Raw genomic sequence first — 18,732 nt, forward strand, 5'->3', positions numbered from 1 at the left:
GCTCTTTGGCACCCTTTCGCACTTAATCTTGGCTGAAAATTCATGTACACGTGTGCAAAAAAAGGTGATTTTTTAACCTGTGCACAAAGATATGGGAAGAATGTCATGGAGGTGCTCAGTTCAAATTCTGGAATGTACACTGAAGGAAACTGGTATAGTCATGCCTATTCAAATACAGGAAGACCACGGCGCTGCGCCGGCCGAAGTGGCCGTGCGGTTAAAGGCGCTGCAGTCTGGAACCGCAAGACCGCTACGGTCGCAGGTTCGAATCCTGCCTCGGGCATGGATGTTCGTGATGTCCTTAGGTTAGTTAGGTTTAACTAGTTCTAAGTTCTAGGGGACTAATGACCTCAGCAGTTGAGTCCCATAGTGCTCAGAGCCATTTGAACCATTTGAACCACGGCGCTGCTGTCGGCGACGCCTATATACGTAAGACAACAAGTGTCTGGCACAATTGTCTGATCCATTACTGCTGCTGCAGTGGTAGATTATCAAGAGTTAAGTGAGTTTGAACTTGGTGTTATAGTCGGCCGACGAGCGACGTGACACATCATCTCCGAGGTAGCGATGAAACGGGGATTTTCCGTACTACCATTTCACGAGTGTACCGTGAATATCAGTAATCCAGTAAAACATCAAATCTTCGCTATCGCTGTGGCCAGAAAATGACCCTGAAGGAGCAGGACCAATGACGAGTGGAGAGAATCGATAACACGACAAAAGTGCAACCCTTCCCCAAATTGCTGCAGGTTTCAATGCTGGGCCATCAACAATTGTCAAAGTACGAACCATTCAACGAAACATCCATATGGGCTTTCGGAGCTTAAAGACCACTTGTGTATGTTTGATGACTGCACGCCACAAAGCTTTACGCCTCGCCTGGGACCGTCAACTGCGACATTGGACTGTCGATGTCTGGAAACATGTTGTCTGGTCGGACTAGTCTCATTTCAGATTGTATCGAGGTGATTGACGTGTACGGATGTAGAGACAACCTCGCGAATCCATGGACACTGCTTGTCAGCAGGGGACGGTTCAAGAGGGTGCAGGCTCTGTAATGGTGTGGGGCGTGTGCAGTTGGAGTTATATGGGACCCCTGACACGTCTCGATACGACACTGACAGGTGAGATGTAGGTAAGCATCTCGTCTGATCATCTGCATCCGTCACGTCCATTGTGCTTTCCGACGGACTTAGGCAATTCCAGCAGGACAATGCGACACCCAAAATGTCCAGAATTGCTACAGAGTGGCTCCAGGGACACTCGTCTGAGTTTAAACACTTGCGCTGGCCACCTAACCCTCCAGACACGAACATTATTTAGCATATCTGGGATGCCTTGCAAAGTGCAGTTCAGAACAGATCTCCATCCCGTCGGACACTTACGGATTTATGGACAGCCCTGCAGGATTCATTGTGTAATTTCTCTAAAGCACTACGTCAGACATTAGTCGAGTCCATGTGACGTTGTGTTACGGCATATGTGCGTACTCACGGGGATCCTGCACGATATTACAAAATGTGTACCACTTTGTTAGGCTCTTCAATATAAGACGATCTGAGCCAAGCCACATGAAATTTGAACAGCTGAGATTTGTGAGTAGCGTGGTACTTTCCACGTACTTATGTACGTGAAGATGTTAGGAATACATGTATTGGAATTACGTGGGTCTGTGACACAGAAGCACGACTGAGTTAGAATTGTACAAACAGCAGGTGTAAATAAAGGAGTGATTGATAAAGTAGTTCTTAACGTTAGATTTAGTGAATGTTTTTGTATTTATGTTTAGAGAGTCGTCTTTGCTGTGGGTAGTTGCTACGTTAATTTCATCTTTTAGAATGGAGTAAAATATTTATTTATTATGCTGCATTAGATATATTTTTAATAACGTGTGGTTGTTTGGGGATAGATTTTGCAGGAGCATTAATTTGTATACAGAACTTCTGTATATTTGGCAACGGCCTTCCCGCAGTGGATTAACCGGTTCCCGTCAGATCACTGAATTTAAGCGCTGTCGGGCGTGGCCACTACTTGGATGGGTGACCATCCGGGCCGCCATGCGCTGTTGCCATTCTTCGGGGTGCACTGAGCCTCGTGATGCCAACTGAGGAGCTACTCGACTGAGTAGTAGCGGCTCCGGTCAAAGAAAAGCATCATAACGACCAGGTGAGCGGTGTGCTGACCACACGCCCGTCCTATCCGCATTCTCATCTGAGGATGGAACGGCGGGCGGATGGTCCCGGTGGGCCACTAGTGGCCTGAAGAATGAGTGTGCTGTGTGCTTCTATCTATTTATTTTGTCATGGTAACATGTATATGACGTTAGCACAATTCTCAAAAATGGGAGATTTTAGTTTATTTGTGGATCAATTAGAACAGTGTTTTTCGTTGCGTAGTTTTGGCATGTTATTTCCTTTGGATGAACCACAGAATTGTGGTACTTGAGATTACCTATGAAACATTGACATGTCAATCGTATATAAAAATTTTTATTTGAGTAACAATTTTTAGCGGTTTTTTAGCATAGGATGACTGGAAAAACTTAATTTTATAGTATTAAGTTTGATGTACTGCGGTCAGGAATGGCTTTATAGATTCAAATATCCAGAAATATAATTGATTTGCAATTGTTTACAGAGGGGCAGTTCGAGCTGTTGATCTGAAAGTTTGCATACACTGGCAATCAAGGAAAATGTATGCATTCTTGGCTTTGTTTAGCCATATCTTTGATTGTGAAGGATATCTGTCTGAGCGGTGAGATTTTTCAGTAGCTTGTATTTTCTTATTCTTGAAAAGCAGAAGTTGATGAAACAGAAGTGGTATGTCTTTGTTAACATTATCACATTGGAAATCTAGCGTTCTGATAGCGAATGCCATGTTTCCATCTGAAATTTTGTTTTTGGATGTGATAAGTCAGCATACGAAGCCGGTGAACTGATTCCGACCATCACTTGGGTGTCTGGACATGTGTGTTGACGAGGGACCTATCTCGTTATCTTCTTTGATTCTTGTTAGCGACGAAATAGCGTGCATCGCAGGAAAGACTGCAAAAGCGCTGATGTTCTGATGACGCATGTCATGTTCCCACCTGATATTTTGTTTTTGGTTGTGATAAGTCAGCATACCAAGCTGGTGAATTGAATCCAGCTCTCCATTGTGTGTCTGGACATGCATCTTGGCGAGAGACTCCTCTGGTTATTTTCTTTTATTCTTGGTAGCGACGAAATCGCGTGCGTCGCAGGAAAGACTGCAAAAGTGCAGACGAGTAGGTCATTTGGTAGAATGTGTCTCTATGGCAAAATGTGTGTTTCACACATACCCAGAGAAACAAGAGTTTAAGGTATACCAACCTATTATGTTTGTCTTTGTTATTCTGTGTTCATTTAGAAATTTTTTTGTTGTTTTCTTTTTGCAGAACAATACATTGCGCTATGTGGTTATGGTCTAGTATCATAGACTGCATAAATTATAGTATTTTTTGTGTTTTCCACCAATCAGAATAAGTCACATGTGGTGTCCGAAGCGCCGAGACGCGATCGCATTGATGCAAGCTGCGACTCCACTTACTGCGATGGTGGGGTTACAGGTGCGGGAAATAGAGAGGTGACAGACATATGAGAGCACAGGTAGACGCGTGCCGATTTGACAGGTGACGTGGCGTGAATCTAGCCACTGGCGAGCATACCTCGTGTGGAAGCAGCGTGCGTACCTAGCTGTTTGTCTGACCAGCTGACGACACTACAACCTCTGATATTCGAAGAACAGGCGGGGCCACGAAGTGAGCAGACTGTTATGGGTAGGAGGGGGCCAAAGGATTACTGCGAGTTGTATTCACCAGGCGTATGGCTGCCGCTGGCTTGTGTGAGGGCAAACACAGAGACCAAAATTACTTTACGGCTGCAACATCAGTAAATTCCATATTAATAAATGCACAAACCAAGCAATGGTGGCACATGAAAGACAGAAACGGGGCGGGAGAGCACGCCGTGGATATAATACTACTTTAAATACAGGGCGTATCAAAAAGAATTATCCGAATTTTAAAAAAAAAAGTCATAACCATTACGTTATTTAAGATATGTAAGTGAACAACCTTCTGTTGGAATGATAAACTCTCGAGGTTTACATGGTTGCCGCTAGGTAGCAGTAATGTGCGCCCACTTTAGTTGTAGTAAAAATGATGTCGGGACAACAGAAAGCGTTTTGTGTTCTACGTTTTGCGCAATGCGGTTCGGTATTAACTGTTCAGTGTGACTTTCGTACTAGGTATGGTGTGGCTCCTCCTTCAACACAGAGTTGTACAACGTGAGAGGTACTCTCCAAAGATTAATGTATTTAGTGCAGTTTCATGGGAAATGGTGTAAGGTCCATTTTCATTAACCGAGAGCACTGTTACACGAAGCACATATCTCGATATGCTTGAGAAGTTTATTTTCCTACACTTGTAGACTGATTCAAACGAACTGTACCAACAGGGTGGGGCACCGCCACGCTGGGATTTGGAAGTGTGGGAATTTTTAAACCAAAGTATTACTGAACCATAGATCGGTCGCATTAGTGGCCGCCGAGATCACCGGAACTGACTGTATGTGATTATTTCTTGTGAGTGGTCTATAAAATGGTTCAAATGGCTCTGAGCACTATGGGACTTAACATCTGAGGTCATCAGTCCCCTAGAACTTAGAACTACTTAAACCTAACTAAACGAAGGACATCACACACATCAGTGCCCGAGGCAGGATTCGAACCTGCGACCGTAGCGGTCGAGCGGTTCCAGACTGAAGCGCCTAGAACCGCTCTGCCACATCGGCCGGCTGAATGATCTATAAAAGACGGTTTATGCACCTCTGTTACCAACAACATTCAATGAACTGAGACATCGCACAACAGTAGCTGTGGAAGCTGTAACTCAAGACATGCTTGCTGCGGTGTGGGAAGAATTTAAATACCGCATTCACATGTGCCATGCATCTCATGGGGTCATACTGAGCACCTATGAAAAAGTATGAAAAGAACTTTTTGAGTTTCCCATTCATCAAAAAACAAAATTCATTGTATATACTTGTAATAGTCTCGAAATATAGACGTGCCATATCGGATTATTCTTCTTGATACACCCCGTATTGAAGATGAAATACATGAATTTACTTGTTTCATTTATAATTCATACAGTTAGCGAAAGGCTATTTACAATTTGTACAGAAACCAGATGGCAGTTATAAGAGTCGAGGGGCATGAAAGGGAAGCAGTGGTTGCGAAAGGAGTGAGACAGGGTTGTAGCCTCTCCCCGATGTTATTCAATCTGTATATTGAGCAAGCAGTAAAGGAAACAAAAGAAAAATTCGGAGTAGGTATTAAAATTCATGGAGAAGAAATAAAAACTTTGAGGTTCGCCGATGACATTGTAATTCTGTCAGAGACAGCAAAAGACTTGCAAGAGCAGTTGAACGGAATGGACAGTGTCTTGAAAGGAGGATATAAGATGAACATCAACAAAAGCAAAACGAGGATAATGGAATGTAGTCAAATTAAATCGGGTGATGCTGAGGGAATTAGATTAGGAAATGAGACACATAAAGTAGTAAAGGAGTTTTGCTATTTAGGGAGTAAAATAACTGATGATGGTCGAAGTAGAGAGGATATAAAATGTAGACTGGCAATGGCAAGGAAATCATTTCTGAAGAAGAGAAATTTGTTAACATCGAGTATAGATTTAAGTGTCAGGAAGTCGTTTCTGAAAGTATTTGTATGGAGTGTAGCCATGTATGGAAGTGAAACATGGACGATAACTAGTATGGACAAGAAGAGAATAGAAGCTTTCGAAATGTGGTGCTACAGAAGAATGCTGAAGATAAGGTGGGTAGATCACGTAACTAATGAGGAGGTATTGAATAGGATTGGGGAGAAGAGAAGTTTGTGGCACAACTTGACTAGAAGAAGGGATAGGTTGGTAGGACATGTTTTGAGGCATCAAGGGATCACAAATTTAGCATTGGAGGGCAGCGTGGAGGGTAAAAATCGTAGAGGGAGACCAAGAGATGAATACACTAAGCAGATTCAGAAGGATGTAGGTTGCAGTAGGTACTGGGAGATGAAGAAGCTTGCACAGGATAGAGTAGCATGGAGGGCTGCATCAAACCAGTCTCAGGACTGAAGACCACAACAACAACACAACATTTATAATTAATTACTTATGAATATCTTCAGCGATATGTATTAATAAATTATCCACAGATAGGGCTCGAACAACAGAACTTCTATGTCAGAAATGCAGTTTCAGTTATTAGCCGGAATGTTGATTCCAAGAGCTAATAATAAATTGGAAAATAATATATGATTTAGGTAATAAACTACAGTATCTATCTATCAAATGGTTCAAATGGCTCTGAGCACTATGGGATTCAACTTGTAACACCTCCGTTTATTTTAGCCGACCTGATCTGATCTGGTCGAATAGCAGCCCAATAATTATTATTAATGTGACCGTGTACCTAATGGGGCTGGCAATCGGAATTGACTGCTACGGAAGTTGTTACTTTCCAGTTCGTCCTTCTCAAATGCTGTAATAATGAAATGTCTGGTAACAAGAAAAACACCAACACAGTTTCACTAATTACGAACCTATATTCGTCTCAAAAACACAAAAAGGAGAAGAAAGCCACATCTTCGTCATACATATCTAATTACGGCTGATCTCAGCACAGGCTTCTTCATTTTTCATTATCGTCACACGTTAATCCATCACTGCAATCCAACACTGCAATCCAACACTGCAATCCAAAGAGATGCCGGCGCGGTAGACACGAAAGCAAAATATCGGCACTAGAATATCACTAATCACTTTCGTAACAATACTTCTTCACTTTCCCGGTATTATTGTAACACAAAGGGGTTAAACCGCGGCGATGGCAACTCCCTTTGTCGATAAAGCCTCGCATTACAACAACTGGCCTCAACACACCTCTACCCGCAATATGGCACTGACTCAACTCCACACTCGCTCTCGCAACACGACACATTCTATTGTTCGCCCTATCGACCTGTGCCGAGTGCAAATTTATAGTAAGGGCCTACGGACCCCTTACAAACTGCTGTGGTCATCAGTCCCCTAGAACTTAGAACTACTTAAACCTAACTAACCTAAGGACATCACACACATCCATGCCCGAGGCAGGATTCGAACCGGCGACCGTAGCGGTATATCTATCTATCAGTTGACGTTTAATTCACATTATGTATGCCATAAATAATTGTGAATAACGCTAATATTAACAATTTGAGTGAATAAGACGTAAGTTACTCAAAAGCCAAGGATTCCTGAAAAGAACTAATGTCACTACGGAAAAGCTGGTGATTTTCTAGCCCCTGGGCACATGCAGGGTATTTCCGAGATGATGTCACAGACTTTCTGGGATGGTGGAGATGGGCAAACGTAGAAATTTGAGGTAAGGGTCCCTGGTCCGGAAGAGACCGAGTCGAATGTTATAACAGAAAACAGTTCTGATACCTCTGACGGTGGAATACTCCTACCGAACTCTTGTTGCAAAGATTGTAGGCTAGACAACAATGAGACCAAAACATGAAAAAAGTGCCCAATTTACGTGGAGTCTTAAACTCCAGCTTAAGAACTACGAGCATTTGATCAGTAGAAGAGATGTGTTTCACAGCGGCGCTGATGAACAAATACTCTTAGCTCTTAAGGGGTGGATTTTAGAGCCCATGTTTATTAGACCTTATTTCTTGTTTTCGTCCACACTACCACCACTGAAAGCTGCCTACCTTACCATCTAGCCAACAACTGCACCGATTACTGTATTCCATCCTCAAAGGTATCAGAACGTATCTTCGGTTATAGCTTTCAACTCTCTTGTTTTTGGAGCAGTGTCCCTTAGCCTGAAATTGATACATGTGTCTCTCTCATCATCCCTGCTGGTTTTTAACATCACCCAGGAGTCACCATGTGTAGAAATTACAGTATGAGCGATAAGTTTAATGTATTTTTAATTGGTTGTGGCGTTCATGTGTAATAAATAAAGGAATTACACTGGAGTTTGATAAATAGATTGGTATTTTATTTTAACAGCTCAAATATATCGTCATATAAAGTGTTTATATGAGTAGTTTTTACGACAGTACTGACTGTGCCCGGCAAGCGTTGCAGTGCCTCTTGTACTTTGTAAGTAGTTTTCTGCCTGCGGCTTCGCCCGCGTACGCGTACATCACATATATTTAAGACACGTATATATTTTACAGATATTTAACGTATTTCATATATATCTGTATACACTCGTATAGTTCATCCACACCTCTAATGAATTTCCCCTTGCTGTTTCATTTGCATTTTAAGGAAACTTAATTCTACTGGAAACTGGTAGTCCTTCCGAGTAAAAGGACAGTTGCAGGTTTCCCACCATACGACACTAAAGAGGGTATTTGCGGTACTGAGCCGTATGACATGAGATTTAATCCCGAAACACGATATCAAAGTTAATGACTCGATGTGATTGATGCAGTGAACAATGCAAATAATTTACTTGTTGCTCGTCATACCTTTAAGGTATTATAGGTAAGAAAACTGCACCAAAGAAGTACCAATAGGTCGCTTTTGAATATTTCTGCACGTCATCCTTTCTCATCCACCACTCCACCCTCAGCTGTAGTAGGGACATCTTACGCCTACAAGGTTTTTTATACAATTAAAGAGTCAACTACACACAAAATTTGTTTGAAATTGCTCCAGGCGTCCGTGAGTTACGCTTTAATGTAGCCCCTTTTCACCCCAAGCACACAGCCCTAAGGGTGTTAGGCGTGTCTTATCGTCACAGTAAATTTTTCCAGACAGTAAGTGATACGTGTGCCAGTTTTCGTAGAAATTGTTCAGGCATTACAGAGAGATGCTGATTGTCACCGTCTTCCTCCAAATGTAGTGGTGAAACGTCATCGTGACCGTCACCAAAAAGTGTAGCGACAGTGAGAACTATACATTTGATACGAATATCGATTGTCAACGAGTACATCTACATGTCAAGATTTGCCACCCCCACCTCTACGTGTGGTTGGGGCATATTATCCCCACAATATTTCTGTACAAAAAACAGATAGCACATACGCAAAGTGTCACTGAAATTGCTCCAGCGTTCCTCAGTTAAGCATGTATGTCCCCTTATTTCACCCCTCCTCTCACCCTCCCAAAAACTATGGGTAGTGTGGTACCTCTTATCACATTATCAACCGCCCGCTATGGCCGAGTGGTGCTAGGCACTTCAGTCTGGAACCGCGCGACCGCTAAGGTCGCAGGTTCCATTCCTGCCTCGGGTATGGATGTGTGTGATGTTCTTAGCTTAGTTAGGTTTAAGTAGTTCTAAGTTCTAGGGGACTGATGACCTCAGATGTTAAGTCCCATAGTGCTCAGAGCCATTTGGACCATCACCTCATCACCACCGAAAACTTGGTAAATGTGTGCACGAAAACTCACCAAAGTTTATCGTAATCATATGCATGGTATAGAAACGCGTAGACGACGAACTAACACGTATTAATTTATATATATTATGCTGTAGATTCATAAATGTATATTTTTGTAGATTATTCAACGACGTACCGAGTCTATATAAGGACACAGACTGTGTAGCCCTATGGGTTCTGTTCACCTTGAAAAGTTGCCGAATACGGTTATGTCCTGAGGAGAGGCATGTCAGTCACACTCAAGGTGTTTAAAATTTTTGAGGTGACAAGTCTAGTCGGTAGAACTTTGGGAACTTGGAGTTTCCGACAGCATCGCCCGTTGAATTTAACTCTGAACCGCAGAGCAGTTAAGGAATTGCGAAATATCGGCATATCTTCGCAGACATTGAACTGCAGCGTCGTGTTTAGAGACTTCGAAAATCTCAACATAGGTACTTGGATTGTGCAAAGTTATTCACAACCGATTTTCAAACTTAGAACAACAACGTAATGTGTCTGACTTAATGCATTCTTAATCGACTAGCGGTTTCCCTCGCTGCTCTCACAATATTAAGCAAGAGCTCAATAAATATTTTTTTTTCTAATGGTATTCTCTGCATGTTAAGGACATTAGTTAATTTCGCCAACGATAATCCGACCTGTAATTTAATGAAATTATGGGAAGTTCACAGAAAAATAACTGGGTAGTGTGACAAGTGCGTCGACGTTCTCTAGACACATAAGTAGTTAACAAACTTTATAAGCTGGTGACACACTTTGTTAGCCAGTTTGACATACGGAGAAAGTGTGAGGAAAGAAATTAGTAAGTCACAAGCATGCTCGTTTCTCTTCCAGGAAATCCATACTCCATTCGCAGTGGTAATGGCCGTATTACGTGGAGGCAGCTTCGCAGAATCATGCTACTATTATGATCTCTTCCAGGAATAAGCTGGCAGTGGTACTGGCAATCTGTAAGGAAACTCGTGTCGAAACAATGCACCGCACGTGAGTAATTTCAGAACGTACGTGTATTGTACGTGCTTACTGAAAATGTAATGCACATGCAGAATGAAAACCTAGAATGGACAATTTCAGCAGGAATCATGAATCTCACAAACACGGGGGAACTCTCAAGTCAAAACATAATATTAGTACTCGTTGCACAATAGGTGCAGCAACGAACACTTTACTTTCCGAAGCAACGCGGAATCATAAATTTTACTCCACCTGACACTGAAGTGCATAGCGTTAACGAATGTAGCTCCTCTAAATTGCGTCTACACGATTTTTCTGTACGACGATTGTGTACCGACATACAGGGTGTTTCAAAAATGGCCGGTATATTTGAAACGGTAATAAAAACTAAACGAGCAGCGATAGAAATACACCCTTTGTTGCAATATGCTTGGGACAACAGTACATTTTCAGGCAGAAAAACTTTAGAATTTACAGTAGTTACAATTGTCAACAACAGATGGCGTTGCGGTCTGGGAAACTCTATAGTACGATATTTTCCACATATCCAGCATGCGTAGCAATAACATAGCGTAGTCTCTGAATGAAATTACCCGAAACCTTTGACAATGTGTCTGGCGGAATGGCTTCACATGCAGATGAGATGTACTGCTTCAGCTGTTCAATTGTTTCTGGATTCTGGCGGTACACCTGGTCTTTCAAGTGTCCCCACAGAAAGAAGTCACAGGGGTTCATGTCTGGCGAATAGGGAGGCCAATCCACGCCGCCTCCTGTATGTTTCGGATAGCCCAAAGCAATCACACGATCATCGAAATATTCATTCAGGACATTAAAGACGTCGGCCGTGCGATGTGGCCGGGCACCATCTCGTATAAACCACGAGGTGTTCGCAGTGTCGTCTAAGGCAGTTTGTACCGCCACAAATTCACGAAGAATGTCCAGATAGCGTGATGCAGTAATCGTTTCGGATCTGAAACATGGGCCAATGATTCCTTTGGAAGAAATGGCGGCCCAGACCAGTACTTTTTGAGGATGCAGGGACGATGGGACTGGAACATGGGGCTTTTCGGTTCCCCATATGCGCCAGTTCTGTTTATTGACGAAGCCGTCCAGGTAAAAATAAGCTTGGTCAGTAAACCAAATGCTGCCCACATGCATATCGCCGTCATCAATCCTGTGCACTATATCGTTAGCGAATGTCTCTCGTGCAGCAATGGTAGCGGCGCTGAGAGGTTGCCGCGTTTGAATTTTGTATGGATAGAGGTGTAAACTCTGGCGCATGAGACGATACGTGGAGGTTGGCGTCATTTGGACCGCAGCTGCAACACGGCGAACGGAAACCCGAGGCCGCTGTTGGATCACCTGCTGCACTAGCTGCGCGTTGCCCTCTGTGGTTGCCGTACGCGGTCGCCCTACCTTTCCAGCACGTTCATCCGTCACGTTCCCGGTCCGTTGAAACTTTGCAAACAGATCCTTTATTGTATCGCTTTTCGGTCCTTTGGTTACATTAAACCTCCGTTGAAAACTTTGTCTTGTTGCAACAACACTGTGTTCTAGGCGGTGTAATTCCAACACCAGAAAAATCCTCTGTTCTAAGGAATAAACCATGTTGTCCACAGCACACTTGCACGTTGTGAACAGCACACGCTTACAGCAGAAAGACGACGTACAGAATGGCGCACCCACAGACTGCGTTGTCGTCTATATCTTTCACATCACTTGCAGCGCCATCTGTTGTTGAAAATTGTAACTACTGTAATTTCGAAAGTTTGTCTGCCTGAAAATGTACTGTTGTCCCAAGATTATTGCAACAAACGGTGTATTTCGGTCGCTGCTCGTTTAGTTTTTATTGCCGTTTCAAATATACCGGTCATTTTTGAAACACCCTGTATGAAGAAGAAAATTGGTAGGAACGGGCAGACACTGCCAATAAAAAGCACACTTCCGAAAAATGTTTGCTCAACAGTATCAACATCGGTACAAACAGTGAAATACCGCTAAAAAAATTGTGTCAGCTGTTATCTGGAATTTGCAATTAAAGGGGGCCATCATCTTGTAAGCTTTAAGTATTACTTTTCTTCCCCTCAAATAGGCTTTTGACAGCACATAGTAACATTCACTGATGGAAGTTTGTCACTGTACGAGCGAGGTAGCGCAGTGGTTGATACACAGGACTCGCATCAGGACGGTTCAAACCAGCGTCGGGCCATCCTGATTAAGGTTTCCCCTGATTTCCCTAAATCGGTTCAAGCAAGTCCCCCTTCCCTATTCCAAGCTTATGCTCCGTCTCTAATGATCTCGTTGTCGATGGAACGATAAACACTAAACTCCAATCTCCACCTCTATAAAACCCAGGAAAACTTTTAATCGGTAGGATTCAGCAATGCTTAACACAACACTTCAAAGATATTTTCTGAAAAATCGAAAAGTAAGTGAAGTTCGACGGAAAGAGAGCGAGAGAGAGAAAGAGAGAGACACACGTTGTTGGTCTCAAAACAGGAGTTTGTTGATCGCTTATGGCAATGAGCTAATGACGAATCGCTTCTTCATCTTTCGCTGAAGACCCCGTTGGACTCCATAACCTACTCCGTTGTTTGTGAAAGTGAATTCTGTTTCGGAATCTGTAGCAAGTGGATTACTTGTTTTGGAAACAGAAGGATCGCAGCTGCACTTTATAACGTTTATTTAATTTATCATGTTCATTTTACAGAGACTGCTTTCAGAGTCATACCCCTTCCTTCGCCTCTCATTAGCGTTTACAACCCAGCTGTAGATCAGGAATCTAGCATCGTCAATAGGCATAACTGGACTCAGCTAACTCTCTGTAATTAATGATGGGACCAGTTTGGCAGTGTCCAGAATTAGCACTTGAGCACTGAGCTACTAGCCTGAAACCAGCCGTAAAAAAAGATACAGAAATAAATAAATAAAAGAAAATAAGGTAGTGTAACTTGCAACTTCGAATTCCTCGTTGGACTTTCAAACAGCAGCTAAACTGGCCTTAGGACGCCCACTAGTTCTTAGATCCCAGTCTTCCTACTAGGGTTCCCGTTTTGATAGTATAAGGAACTTGACCAGGCTCCCCGTCCTGCCACTCGGCCATATTGTTTCCTCAGCCACTGAGGTAGAAAAGGTTGCTATCATTGAAATCAGTGTAACATTGTGTATCACCTACAAATCGACTTCTAGATACAATGTAGTGCTGTCGACATGAATGGCGCACCTAGGCTGTAATGCTGTGACATCTCCGACAAATACACTCCTGGAAATGGAAAAAAGAACACATTGACACCGGTGTGTCAGACCCACCATACTTGCTCCGGACACTGCGAGAGGGCTGTACAAGCAATGATCACACGCACGGCACAGCGGACACACCAGGAACCGCGGTGTTGGCCGTCGAATGGCGCTAGCTGCGCAGCATTTGTGCACCGCCGCCGTCAGTGTCAGCCAGTTTGCCGTGGCATACGGAGCTCCATCGCAGTCTTTAACACTGGTAGCATGCCGCGACAGCGTGGACGTGAACCGTATCTGCAGTTGACGGACTTTGAGCGAGGGCGTATAGTGGGCATGCGGGAGGCCGGGTGGACGTACCGCCGAATTGGTCAACACGTGGGGCGTGAGGTCTCCACAGTACATCGATGTTGTCGCCAGTGGTCGGCGGAAGGTGCACGTGCCCGTCGACCTGGGACCGGACCGCAGCGACGCACGGATGCACGCCAAGACCGTAGGATCCTACGCAGTACCGTAGGGGACCGCACCGCCACTTCCCAGCAAATTAGGGACACTGTTGCTCCTGGGGTATCGGCGAGGACCATTCGCAACCGTCTCCATGAAGCTGGGCTACGGTCCCGCACACCGTTAGGCCGTCTTCCGCTCACGCCCCAACATCGTGCAGCCCGCCTCCAGTGGTGTCGCGACAGGCGTGAATGGAGGGACGAATGGAGACGTGTCGTCTTCAGCGATGAGAGTCGCTTCTGCCTTGGTGCCAATGATGGTCGTATGCGTGTTTGGCGCCGTGCAGGTGAGCGCCACAATCAGGACTGCATACGACCGAGGCACACAGGGCCAACACCCGGCATCATGGTGTGGGGAGCGATCTCCTACACTGGCCGTACACCACTGGTGATCGTCGAGGGGACACTGAATAGTGCACGGTACATCCAAACCGTCATCGAACCCATCGTTCTACCATTCCTAGACGGGCAAGGGAACTTGCTGTTCCAACAGGACAATGCACGTCCGCATGTATCCCGTGCCACCCAACGTGCTCTAGAAGGTGTAAGTCAACTACCCTGGCCAGCAAGACTCCGGATCTGTCCCCCATTGAGCATGTTTGGGACTGGATGAAGCGTCGTCTCACGCGGTCTGCACGTCCAGCACGAACGCTGGTCCAACTGAGGCGCCAGGTGGAAATGGCATGGCAAGCCGTTCCACAGGACTACATCCAGCATCTCTACGATCGTCTCCATGGGAGAATAGCAGCCTGCATTGCTGCGAAAGGTGGATATACACTGTACTAGTGCCGACATTGTGCATGCTCTGTTGCCTGTGTCTATGTGCCTGTGGTTCTGTCAGTGTGATCACGTGATGTATCTGACCCCAGGAATGTGTCAATAAAGTTTCCCCTTCCTGGGACAATGAATTCACGGTGTTCTTATTTCAATTTCCAGGAGTGTAGTGTAATGAGACCATGCACGGTACAACCAGCAGCTGCCAGTTTTCCATATTTTAGAGATTCGGGATTACTAGTGTCACATTTTACAGTTCTAAACAGTATATGGCGTTATTGAGTTGCTATTGTTTCAAAACTTGCCCTCTCCTAAAACAACGGCAGATAAATAACATTCCGAATAGTTTGTTTATAGTAAGCATTTAAAGAAACATTGTTGCGAAAGACAGACATTTCACCTGATGATTTATTAGGATATTCGTAAATACCGACCCGTATACTGGTATGTCGAATTCATTCGTTTCATATTTTGAAATGAATTGCCATCAAAAACGGTTGGACTGCAGAATTTTGGGTGGTTGTGTTTTTGTTGGCGTAGTATTTACTGAAAGTCGTCCAAATCGAGTGTTGCTCGTAAACAGATAGATGTTGACTGTGACATGATTGAATGATATCGGCGTATGACTTATGTGAAATATATAGGCTTAGCCAGAACTCCACCGACAAACATACAGAGCACTTAATATGCACCAAAACAGGACCAAAAGAAAATGCAGTAAACACGAGCTCCAAAAAGGCATATCTTCAGAGCTGAGAGCACATTTATATCTTCGCTGCTGTGTAACATACGTCTTCTACTGCAAGAAATGTGTTTTTCTTTCGCTTTCCGTATTTTGGTGTGGCGATAGTACGGACAAAAACAAGACAAAGAGTCGAGTAAACATGGGCTCTAAAATGCTTACTCTAAGAGCTGTGGCCACTTCTTCAGTAGAAGAGATTTGTTTCGCAGTGGTGAAGATGAACAAGTGCTCATAATTCTAAAGTAGAAGAGATGTGTCTCACACTAGCAAAGAAGGACAAGTGCACATAAATCTTAAGGTATGCAATTTAAAGCCCATGTTTTTCAGTCAGTTTTTCCTTATTTTGTTCCATACTACCACCTCTGAAAGTTCGTCGGCCGGGTTTTGGTACACACTGTACGTAAATCCAAAAGAATATCAGAGGCTGCAGTACATCCGATTTAGCACGAACATTTCGGTCTCAAAACGATTTGTTCCTTACGGATTTCATAGAATTTTTCCGAAGGGTTAAAATAGTCTAGTACCGATTGCTGTAATGGAATTCTCAGTAAATTAGACTGCCGCAATTGTAAAATCCGTGTACAAAATCGTTAACTAGAGAGGAGACTTCGATATATTCTTACGACCCTGAAACTAAACAGTAATGAATTGTTCAGTCTTCCCAGACAAGCAGAAATCAAAAGACGTAGTTCACTCACGAAGCACTCAAAAAATTTGCGTCATCTGTACAAGCTTTGAATTATTCTATAACCATGTTCTGACGTACCAATGTCAGAGTGGGCAAATGGTTCCAGAACTGTGTGAAACTAAAGCAAGTGTGTGCATAAATTTGCTGACAGGAAAACTGAAGCACTCAGAAGGAAAGAAGGAAAGGGAATGAGACTTCACCACTCGAGCGGTAGTACCATTTTATTTTCGTAATTATAAAACGAAGACAAATTTGCAAATATCTTCGCAGTATAAACATTCTTGTCTCTATGACGTTGTACTACCTGTGGCCTGGATGGATGGACTGGTTTGTTTGGGAAGGATGTCATAAAGCAATTGTGTCCTCTTTTGAGGCAACCTGGTCCACGATTGTTGCCGTTTGTTCTTGATACATGGGATGTAGTTGACCTGCGATCTATCAGGGACAGGATGTTTCTGGTCGAGGGAGTACCTCATCGCATATACAGTTCGTAGGGACAGGTATCATGTGTGGACAAGCACTGTCCTATCGAAAATGACACCACTATACTGGCTAATGAGAAGTAACACAAGAGGACACAGGATGTCTGTGTTGTAAGGTTGTGGGTAATGAGAAGTAACGCAAGAGGACATATGATGTCCATGTTGCAAGGTTGTGGCTAATGAGAAGTAACACAAAAGAACACAGGATGTCCTTGTTGTAAGGTTGTGGCTAATGAGAAGTAACACAAGAGTACACAAGATGTCTGTGTTGTAAGGTTGTGGCTAATGAGAAGTAACACAAGAGGACACAGGATGTCGTGTTGTCAGGTTGTGGCTAATGAGAAGTAACACAAGAGGACACAGGATGTCTGGTTGTGCCATCTGAGTTCTCTCACTCACTGTCAGACATGACCTGAAATCTTGCCTGATTGCTCCATATACAAGATGCCTGGACTAACACCACTGTGGGTCTCCAAAACAATGGTACCTGTGCCCGGGGCATCGCCAGACTCGTCGACGGTGCTCATACGTAGTAGGGTGGGAATGCGATTCATCGATGAACACAATCGATGCCATTCATCAGGAGTTCACGTTGCATGGACGCGGCACCACTTCAGACAGCCGTTTGTGTTGTGATGTTAAGGGCTGGCCACCCATGGAATGGTACTTCACAACTAGTACCCATGCCCACTCTTTTCTAAGTAGTCCAACTTCGGGCCAATTTGGCATCCAAAAATCCCACAAATCTGGACATCGATCGACTCGAGAAGCTGGTCAAATGAAGAATCACAATGGTGCCCCTTTCAAACACGAGTACTTGACGTATCTGAGCCGTTCATAGTGGTTACTCGACATCTCACCCTGTTAACACCCATTTCTTACCACACTAGTCTTGATAACGGTATTGGACATGAAGAAAGCCAATGTACTCTAGTAGCTATCCCGTGCATGTGAGAGAATTGCAACTCTAATTGTCTAAATACCTGCCGATGGTGTGTGTGTTTACGAAGTTACATCGACATCTTAACATATCTTCCGAGTGCTTCATTTATTTTGTCAGGCGTTGCATTTTAGAGGGGAATGTTTTGAGAAACAAACAAGATCGTCACAAAAAACTCTTTGTTATGCATTGTGGAAGAAACGTGGAAGGCGACCCTTGCATGTCTACATGTGTACAACAACCTGTAGTTTACACTTTTTCTTAGGTCACCGTAGTCAATTTCTTTTTTCTTTTTTCTCTGAACGGTGGTTAGATGAAATATTTTAGTACTGGTTATATTGTTTGTAGTTGAATAAAAGATATCGAATAAGCATGTAATACTGCACTTAGCCTTGCTATCATTATAAGTATGACACTATAACGTTAATTACGTATGGTACATTATACACTGAAGAGCCAGAGAAACTGGTACCCGTGCCTAATGTCGTGTAGGGCCCCCGCGAGCACACAGAAGTGCGCAACACGACGTCGCATGGACTCGACTAATGTCTGAAGTAGTGCTGGAGGGAACTGACACCGTCAATCCCGCAGGGTTGTTCATAAATCCGTAAGAGTGCGAGGGGGCGGAGATATCTTCTGAACAGCACATCTTAAGGCATCCCAGATACGCTCAATTACGTTCATGTCTGGGGAGTTTGGTGGACAGCGGAAGTGTTTAAACTCAGAAGAGTGTTCCTGGAGCCACTCTGTAGCAATTCTGGACGCGTGGGGTGTGGCATTGTCCTGCTGGAATATCCCACTTCCATCGGAATGCTCAATGGACATAAACGGATGCAGGTGATCAGACAGGACGCTTACGCACGTGTCACCTGTCAGAGTCGTATTTAGTCGTGTCAAGAGTCTCATATCACTCCAGCTGCACACGCCCCACACCAAATCCAATGTCGGTG

The 18,732-nt window shown here is 43.9% G+C and overlaps 1 pseudogene; it reads left to right on the forward strand.

Annotated features, from left to right (window-relative positions):
- The first annotated feature begins 1,953 nt into the window (after positions 1-1,953).
- Positions 1,954-2,071, forward strand: LOC126195982 (5S ribosomal RNA; annotated as a pseudogene).
- Positions 2,072-18,732: the final 16,661 nt, after the last annotated feature.

This window comes from Schistocerca nitens, chromosome 7 (assembly GCF_023898315.1).
Source record: "Schistocerca nitens isolate TAMUIC-IGC-003100 chromosome 7, iqSchNite1.1, whole genome shotgun sequence".
Lineage (NCBI taxonomy): Eukaryota > Metazoa > Arthropoda > Insecta > Orthoptera > Acrididae > Schistocerca > Schistocerca nitens.